Source organism: Zalophus californianus, chromosome 5, assembly GCF_009762305.2.
Source record: "Zalophus californianus isolate mZalCal1 chromosome 5, mZalCal1.pri.v2, whole genome shotgun sequence".
NCBI classification, from domain to species: Eukaryota; Metazoa; Chordata; class Mammalia; order Carnivora; family Otariidae; genus Zalophus; species Zalophus californianus.
The window spans coordinates 15,803,516-15,813,388 of NC_045599.1; the positions used below are offsets into that span (position 1 = coordinate 15,803,516).

The following is a 9,873-nucleotide window of genomic DNA, read 5'->3' on the forward strand; positions in this document are numbered from 1 at the left end:
CCAGATTAAATATAATTTTTGTTACTGAAAGTTTTTTGAAACATTCGTTTTCATTCATCTCAAGGAAACTCTGCCTAACTTCTTCCATTTATGTTTTTTTAATTCTTTCTGAAGGAGGGATACTAGGTCTCTTACTCAAAATTCTCTCTCTCACCAGACATCCTAGGTGCAGGTAGGATATCACTGGCACCATTTGGACGGGACTCAGGTGTTACTAATATCTTCAAGTTCCATAACACATTTCAGGCAATGCACAATCTTCCCCTGTACCTCCTTCCTGACCACCCTTAGTCCTCTATACTTCTCAGAATATGAAGCCAATAACATTTTGATAGATGCATAACTAAAAAAGAATCTCCATATATATAATACCCACTCTTAGTAGTCGTAGGCTCAAATGGACAATCAATCTCATGACCCCAATAGGTTATACTTGAGAATGGTTTCATTAGAAGAATACAAATCATGACAGTGGGTCAGTATCCAGTGATTTTCCAACATGAGAGTTCCCACAAGGGTCGAGGGCTAAAATCTGACAGCTCAGGTGGGAGAATTTGAGGTCATGGGTAGATGTGAGATCTATACCCTGGCTAACCCTTACCATGTCTGGAATAGTAATCAACATCTGTTATAATAATCCATAAGCAAAGAACATCACCAGTTACAAGAATGCACCACACTCAAGAAATTCCATGAGATATTTATAGTCATTCACAGTCCCCCCAGACCAGATGCAGTTTACAAATCAGGATTTATTTTTATTATAAGCAATGTTGCCTAGTAATACAGCTGACATTCTACCAGTATTGGGTTTCTATGGAAACAGAGCTAGAAAGTTAACTCAATGTCATTTTTCTTTTCAAAGAAGGAGAAAATGTTTTGCTATCCCTTTATTCACATTAGGAAATATAAATATTTGGGAATGTGGATTACCAAACAGGCTTTCTTCAAATAAACAAAAAAAAAATGCAAAAAAAATGCAAAAAAAAATTCAAAATGACAGCTATACATTCAACTAAAAAAAAAACGGAACAAAGAATAACAAAATCTTCTTAAAGTAGACAAGGAAAACTAATAAAGACAAAAAAATAAATTAATATATAAAAACAATCAAACCTATGGAAAAAAGAAAAGCTAGATTTTAAAAATTATTTTATTTTGAAAAGAATGTCAAAATAGATTTTTCCCCCATGTGTGTAAGTCTGTAGGGCCACTATAACAAAAATACCACAGATTGGGTGGCTTAAACAAACATTTATTTCTCACAGGTTTGGAGCCTGGAGAGTACAAGATCAAGGCATTGGCAGAATCGGTGTTTGGTGCAAACCCACTTCCAGCTTCCAGACCACCTCCTTCTCCTTGTATTCTTTAATGGCAGAGAAAGGGAAAAGGAGCTCTCTGGCCTCTCTTTTATAAGGGCACTAATCCCATTCATGAGGTTCTACTCTCATGATGTATTCACCTCCCAGAGTCCCTCACCTCCAGCTATTATCACATCAGTGATTAGGTTTCAGCCCATGAATTCTGGAGGCACACAAACATTCCATCTATAGCACCATCAAAAACTAAGAAGAAAAAAAAATAGAGAAGAAACAAATGAGCGACTTTAGGGATCAGAAAGAAGAGCACTTAAGAGACTTCTATGTTTAAGTGTGGATATAATAATTAAATTTATTAAAAAATGTAAATAACCTAATTTGCCTTAAGAAACATTTAAACAATACCAAAAGAAGAAAATGCAAAGTAGCCAAAACTTTTCCACTCAAATAAGGCATCATAGTGAAAAGATTTTATGAGCCATTTCTTACCAGCAGCACTGTTCAACATGGCACTAGAGAGACTAAACAATGAAATAAGATAAAGGTCTAAATCTTGAAAAAATGAATAAATGAAATAAATGGAAAAAGATAAAGGTCTAAATTTTGAAAAAGAAAGATGATATTATCAATATTTATAGACAATATGATTACTGATTTAGGTAATCTAAAACAATAGATAAAAACCTATTGGACATCTGAAACAAATAATGCAATATATATTAAGAAAAAAAAAGAAGAAGATAGCAGGAGGGGAAGAATGAAGGGGAGTAAGTCGGAGGAGGAGATTAACCATTAGAAATGATGGACTCTGAAAAACAAACTGAGGGTTCTAGAGGGGAGGGTGGTGGGGGGATGGGCTAGCCTGGTGATGGGTATTAAAGAGGGCACGCTCTGCATGGAGCACTGGGTGTTATGCACAAACAATGAATCATGGAACACTACATCAAAAGCTAATGATGTAATGTATGGTGATTAACATAACAATAAAAAGAAAAAAAAACCCTACTAGACAAGGGACACCTGGGTGGCTCAGTCGGTTATTAAGGAGGGCACATATTGAATGGAGCACTGGATGTTGTATACAAACAATGAATCATGGAACACTACATCAAAAACTGATGATGTAATGTATGGTGACTAACATAATAAAATTAAATTAAAAACAAACAAAAAAAAACATCTGCCTTTGACTTAGGTCATGATTCCAGGGTCCTGGGATCCAGTCCCGCGTCAGGCTGCCTTCTCAGTGGGGAGCCTGCTTCTCCCTCTCCCTCTGCCCCTCCTCCCTGCTTGTGCTTGTTCTCTCTCTTTCTGACAAATAAATAAAATCTTTAAAAAAAACAAACAAACCATGAGACAAGAACCAGTAAGAGAGTGGTGTAAACTAGCTAGATATAAGAGTATCTTAAAATTCAATATATACCTTGGGATCAGTGATAAAGACATACAAAATAAATTTAAAAAACATTTCATCCAAATAGCAATGAAAGCTATAGTACGGGAATAATTCAAACAAGGAGTGTGAAAGATATCTATGAAGAAAATAAAACTATTGAGAGCCCTAAAATGAAGGTCTAGGGGCGCCTGGTGGCTCAGTCGGTTAAGTATCTGGCTCTTGCTTTCTGCTCAGGTCATAATCCTACAGATGGGAGCCCCTAGTCGGGCTCCCTGATCAGCAGGGAGTCTGTGTGAAGATTCTCTCCTTCTGCCCCTCCCCTTCCCTGTCTCTCTCTGTCTCTCAAATAAATTGTTAAAAAAAAATAAAGTGAAGGTCTAAATAAATGTGACAGTCCACCATATTTCTGATATGATTACTTATATTGTACAGATACCAGTTCTGCCCTGATTATTCTAGAAGCTCAGTGTTATCCCACAGAATATTAAAATTTTGCTACAATAAAAAACCTGAACCTGAAATGAGAGGAAGTGAATTCCTAGCGTCCAGAAATACACCACATACAACCATGTGGGCATGTGAATTATTACAGGATAAGAATCGCATATCAAAGTATAACAAAATAGAGGTAATTGAATACATGCTGTTAAAATGATTGGCGACCCATTTGGAAAAATAAAAGGTTAGATTGGTAAGTACTTTTATATCAAATTAGATAGATAGATTCAACCAGGATTGACAAACTTTTTCTGTAAAGGGCCAGTAGTAAATATTTTAGTCGATGTGAGTCATATTATTTATCACAAATACTCACCTCTGTGGTTATAGCATCAAATGAATGGTTTGGGGGATAGTGAATTTGGCTTGCGGGTGGTAATGATGACTTTGATTTAATCTCACCAGAGCCAGAATTTCCTCACCCGGTAAATTGTAAGAATATCTACTTCATAGCTTAATATAATAATTAAATAAGGTGTGAAATATTTAGCTCCATGTTTAGATGTAACAGAAATCTAATTGTTTATCCTTACATTTTCCATGACTGCCATAATGCCTGACTTATAGTAGATATTCCATACATTTTCATTTAACTGAGTTAAGGGAACACATCCTGCTGCTATTCCTTTAACAGGGGAAATAAGACAGATTTTCTTGAAAATGATTTTGATTTTTTCTTGGTTTCTACCTCTTAAAATGCAGCAGACAATAACAGATTGTCCCATAGTTAAAATATTTTAAATTATATAAATTTTAAAATAATAAATATTGATACATACATATTTGTTTTATAAAATATTTTATAACAATATGCAATCAATATATACAAATTTTGTGTTTATGTTTAATAAATATAGATTATAAAGAAGAGAATTATGAAAATTACATCAAGGTCCAAATAAATATAGAATTATGGGACTTCTGTTTGGACAAACTTTTTGTAATATTTTTAAAACTTTTAGTTTTTAAGATTTTTTAAATTTATTTGACAGAGAGAGCACAAGCAGAGGGAGAGAAAGGGAGAAGCAGGCTTCCTGCTGAGCAAGAAGCCCGATGTGGGACTCAATCCCAGGATCTTGGGATCATGACCCAGGCCAAAGGCAGCTGCTTAACTGACTGAGCCACCCAGGTGCCCTGTAATATTTTTAGCTTTTTCCAAGCTTTGCATGCTGTCTTCGACATTTTAAAATCATACTATCCTTACTGCATTGAAATGCTCTGTCACTTAAGATGCTACTTATATAAATTAATTAACTTGACATTTAATGACTCAAAGCCTGAAACTTATCTAGTATCATTCACATTTTGTATATCACATTTGGATCTGGAAAAAATTTATTAAAAAAATGGCACTTGAAGTGCTTGAAAACATGGATCTCTTCCATCCAAAAAGTGAAGAAAATTTTAATTAGTTTTAAGCAAAGCCTTTTTGAGCAGAATGAAGCAATTAACCCACTGATCTGAAGAATGGGTCATAAAGCATTTCCATGAGTGCTTGTAATCATTGTTAGCTATACAAGATCTTGGTGTGTGTGATTTGTGTTTCATTATATCAACGCTGAGGAAATGTATTTAACTTGTACAGTTGTAATGGAGTACAACGTGGCTCTATATTCAAAGCAACAATTTCCCAAAAAAGGGAATGTGGAGGTTTAAAAATGTTTGTATTTGGGGTGCCTGGATGGCTCAGTCGGTTAAGCGTCTGCCTGCCATCGGGTCAGGTCATGATCTCAGGGTCCTGGGATCAAGTCCCGCTTCGGGCTCCCTGCTCAGCGGGGAGTCCGCTTCTCCCTCTCCCTCTGCTTGTGCTCTCTTGCTCTCTCTGTCAAATAAATAAAATCTTAAAAAAAAAGTTTGTACTTTAAAACCTATCATAATGGAAGTTCAAGAAGTTTTTAAATTTGCAAATTATACATGTAAAGTTATTTGGGGCTTTTCTTCTTCAGGAAACAACATTTGAGCCTGAGGTTAAGAGATTGAATGTGGTATCTGATCCCATGCAGGGAGAGGTCTGGAAAACTGAAACAAATCTTCAAAACTCAGTATGACTTCAATGTATTTCACTAATACCCAACCTTAGAATTCAATCAGCGGGCATACACGTCTGCTGGGTAGAAGATTTTAGTCTCTGCTTTTCATGTATGCTCACTGAGGACCAAGAGCTGAATGGTGGAACAGGAAAAGCTTCATAAATAATGTTTGCTCTTATTTTAAATAGATGAAAATGGAATGAAAGTCTCTCTTAATTTAATTAAGAAGGAATGGGTTATTTTGTTCTCTTCAATTTGCCACCAAGGAAGCGTCTGCACCGGGGATTGTTAGTTACTGCTTTCAGCTGATGGCTTTGCCATTCCTTTGCTGTAAATATCTGCCATATGTATGCCCTCCCCGCCTTCCCCAATGCTCTCCGCACTTCCTGTGGCTGCTCACTTCGTTGGAATTCTTCAATAGTTCCCGTTACCTTTGGGATAAAAATCTAAGACTTTTTTACGTAGTAGAAAAGACACCTTGGCCCCTGCCCATCTCTCCAGAAGCAACTATATTTTCTCCGTTCAGTTTTATGAGACACAATATTGAAGGCCCCATGCTCTCCCCTACCTATGCCCTCCTGTTTCCCTCTATTTGAAATATCCTTATTTCATACCTACTAGCAACATATTACTTTTGCAAACTCCAACCTACTCCTCACGTCTCAATTCAAATGCCATCTTCTGTAGACTTCTACTCCTATGCTCATTCTTCATTTCATATACTATGGCACAAATCTGCTTTTACTATGAATGTTTGGGTGTCCCCTGACTTTGATACTAATATCCTTGGAGGACAGACTACATTTTTATATCCATCGTTCCCAGAGCGGTATCTGGTAAACTGTGGGTACTGAATTCTTATTTTTTTTTAAAGATTTTATTTATTTATTTGACAGAGAGAGACACAGCGAGAGAGGGAACACAAGCAGGGGGAGTGGGAGAGGGAGAAGCAGGCTTCCCGCTGAGCAGGGAGCCCGATGCGGGGCTCCATCCGAGGACCCTGGGACCATGACCTGAGCTGAAGGCAGACCCTTAACTGACTGAGCCACCCAGGTGCCCCTGAGTACATATTTTTGAATGAATGATAGATTGTTTCACCAGTCTTAATAATCTCTGAAAAATATTGTAGATGACTAGAGACCTTTGAAAATATAACTGGCACATTTAATTATCTTTGCCCCAAGTACATGAATTATGTTTCAGTATATTTTTAGAAAGTCACCTTTGTATGGTTTTATTCAATAGTAAAACAAAAATATTAATTATTATAGGACTGTTGCTCATACATCGGTAACAGCTTGAAAGTCGATTTCCTTTGCATACATGGAAGCTTCTATTTCTAGAAGATACACAAATGGCATAAATAGGCAGATGGCAGTAATGGTGTTAGATTAAGGGTAGCATAAGCCAGTTCATTCCAGCCTTCTGCATTCCTCTTTATTGATAGACTTTTGCATCTTAAGCAACTCTATGATGGAAGATTTTCGTCCACTACTTCTGTATCTTTCATAAAACATTTTCAGTGATGAACCAGAGTAAGCTCTCAACACACACTGATTAATTGTATATGGTGATTTTTCTAGGCTTAATCTTGGAAATGAGAGAGAGGATTATTTTCTTCATTTTCATAGTTTATTTCATACTAGGACTTTGTTTTGGTAGTCGAGAATAATGTAATGAAAAATAATTACAATTAACCTAATAGTGGTAATGACTGAGTTTGTCACGAAAGGACTAAATGATTTATTCTGTTGTCTGTGTGTATGTTTGTGGTTCTGTATTGGAGAAAGCATCATGCATTTGGGGGTCACCTACTCCCCACTGAAAGGGTTAACACAAGGGGTTCTCAGGTAGGCTTTGAGATTAAAAATATACTTAGAGCCATTACTCTCTGTCTCTGACTTTTTAAATAATTTGTTAATCAATTGATTATGGTACCAGGTTTATTTTAATAACTTTCTGGACCTATTAATAGTAAGTCATTGCATAAATATACTCCGTTACGCTGTACCTTAAAAAGACCATGGACATACTCACATTAAGTGATGCTAAGCATCTTTGATAGTGGGTGGGCAGGGTGAGAGTTATAGTTACATTTCTTTCTTTTTGTTTTCCAAAAAATATATTCATTAATCACAAATATGGATTTAAATGATTTTTTGGTGCTAGTTAAAAAGTATTGTAGATATTCACGAAGTAAAAGAAAAGACTAGTTCTTTGGCAGCTCTGTTGCATCAAGGAAAATGATATTGTTTTGGCAATTTGTTTAACTCTACAGATGGCATGAGAGATTACCTTAAAGTGATTTCTTTTTTTTTTTTAAAGATTTTATTTATTTATTCATGAGAGACAGAGGAGGAGAGAGAGAGAGAGGGAAAGAGAGAGAGAGAGAAGCAGAGGGAGAAGCAGGCTCCCAAGGAGCAGGGAGCCGGATGCGGGACTCCATCCCAGGATCCTGGGATCATGACCTGAGCCGAAGGCAGACGCTTAACCATCTGAGCCACCCAGGCGCCCTTAAAGTGATTTCTTGATAAAATATTTTTGAGGGTGGTATATATAAAAAGTTTATAGTCTGAAAAATTTACAAACTGTCTTGAGAACTTAGTACCTTTATAAGTGGACAAACTTATCTGAAGTTTAAAAAAACAGCCAGAGATAAGAGATCTTTTAATTGAAATATAAGCATGCTACTGCTAAATTTTGATGACTAAGTTATCATATATTTTCATATATGAAATATAAGTAGAATATATGTTTAACATCTTTAGGCACTTAAAATCCTTGATAAATCAAATAATTTTAAACTATGCATTAATAAATGATTGCCTCATTAATAATTTTAATGTGTTTTTGTTAAACTATGTTTAATACTTCAACTGATCTTTTGTTTTTTGTTTTCCTTCCTTTGACAGGTCCTTCAGCTTGGAAGGAATATCTTTATTTGGAGGCATGTCAGCTCATTTTTCTCACTTCAGATTCATCATTATGACTTCTTGAGGCCAGATCTAATTTTGAAGTAACCAGGAATCTGTCCATCATTGAGCAGTAAATCCCTCAACTTTGGAGCACAAAAGATCACTGATACGATCTGCATAAAATCATCTGCCTCTAGTCTGATAGCCATGAGCAGAGCCCTGGGGGCAAAAAAAAAAAGCCACAGCCTTAAATCTCTTCACTCTGAAATTACCAAGAAGATTAAAAAAAAAAAAAAAAGACTAAACAAGCAAGCCAACAACATCAGAAACAACAACGAAAACAAAGAAAACCCATCTTATTTCACCTTGGAAAAAAATAAATATTCCCAGATGTGAGCCCAAGAAAATTTATATTCAGCAATTAAGCTAGAAAATTGATTCATCATTTGGGAAAGTGAAAGTATAGAGATAGGAGGTATCTCTAGCCCGATTTATTCAGCATTTCAAAATATGCAGACAAAAAGAAAACTGAACAGAGGAGCATTTCAGCAATGAACAGTATTAGGACAGAATGTTGCTGTTTGCAGAGAGGATGTTTGCCATCTTGTGCACACCCTCAAAGCCATAATGGAATAACAGCATTGTCATTGATTGCTTGAAAAGTTTCTGCATTCAGTCCTTCACCCCATATTGGTTAAGGCGCGGGGGCGGGGGGCAGTTCTCACTGATTACTTCTCAATGCACTTCTAATATTTGCACTGTCACTTCCATTCAGGGTAATGATGTGTGCTGTTATTTGCACAGATGGTCCCATGAGTTTTGAGACCACAAGCAGTTACATGCAGGAGTCCAGAAAGGAAACATTTAAGAATTCCTCAGACATTGCTTTCTCTTTCTTCTGTAAAAGTCAGTTATCATCTAAAAAATGGACTTGTCTCAGATTAAAAAACAACTACAAAATAATAAGGAAAGCGCATAAGTGTGGTCAAATGAATGGAGAAGGTATCCAAAGTTTGTTTTAGTGAAGATCATTTTATATCATTAACAGCCAAGAAGTCAGATAGAGTGAAATGTACACTACACATTTGTGTTGAACATATATTTGTTCTCTTAATTAAAGAAATCATTTGTAATTTGTATTTGACATATAACAGTTTTTTAGAGCCATTTATCTATGCTTCATGGGAAAATGTACCAAACAGCATTTTCAGTTTATTTTTCTAAATAAATGTGTTGTTTGTATTATTTGTAGTTGCTTATTTGATTTTTCATCACCTGGAAAATAAGTTTCCTGTGGCTAATTGGAATGCTTTTGTCAAATTAATTCAAAACAAATGGAAGACTGAAACTTAAAATATTTGGATGGTAGAAAATTGTGCTTTCTATTTCCTAAACTCTGAAGAAGAAATGATTTATTTTTCTTCTTGACTTTCTTGTCAAGGGTTTATGTTAATATTCTAGTTATACTACAGAGTCAGTTTTAATATATGGAAGCATTGCTGGAAACCAGAAAGTTTGGGTACTGTATCAGCAGGGATTTTCCCTAAGTTCTCTTTCTAGAAATCTGCTCCAAAAGAAGATGAAAATTAGATTTTTTTTTAAAGACCATTAATCATGCTAAGGAATTTTCATCAATGCCCCCCAGAGGTCTGCTGAGAATTTTCATCAGTGCATATAAAAATGACTAGGCAATCATACTGGAGCGAAAATAAAAT

General features: G+C 35.7%; 1 protein-coding gene across 2 annotated transcripts in view; it reads left to right on the forward strand.

Moving 5' to 3' along the window:
• The window catches only part of PRR16 (proline rich 16), a 282,610-nt gene extending 273,268 nt beyond the window's left edge, over positions 1 to 9,342 (forward strand). For both annotated transcript variants that reach the window (XR_003522344.2, XM_027607038.2), the window contains one exon: positions 8,156 to 9,342. The gene's annotated coding sequence lies outside the window, so the exon portion shown is untranslated. The remainder of the gene's footprint in view (positions 1 to 8,155) is intronic.
• The last annotated feature ends 531 nt before the right edge of the window (positions 9,343 to 9,873 follow it).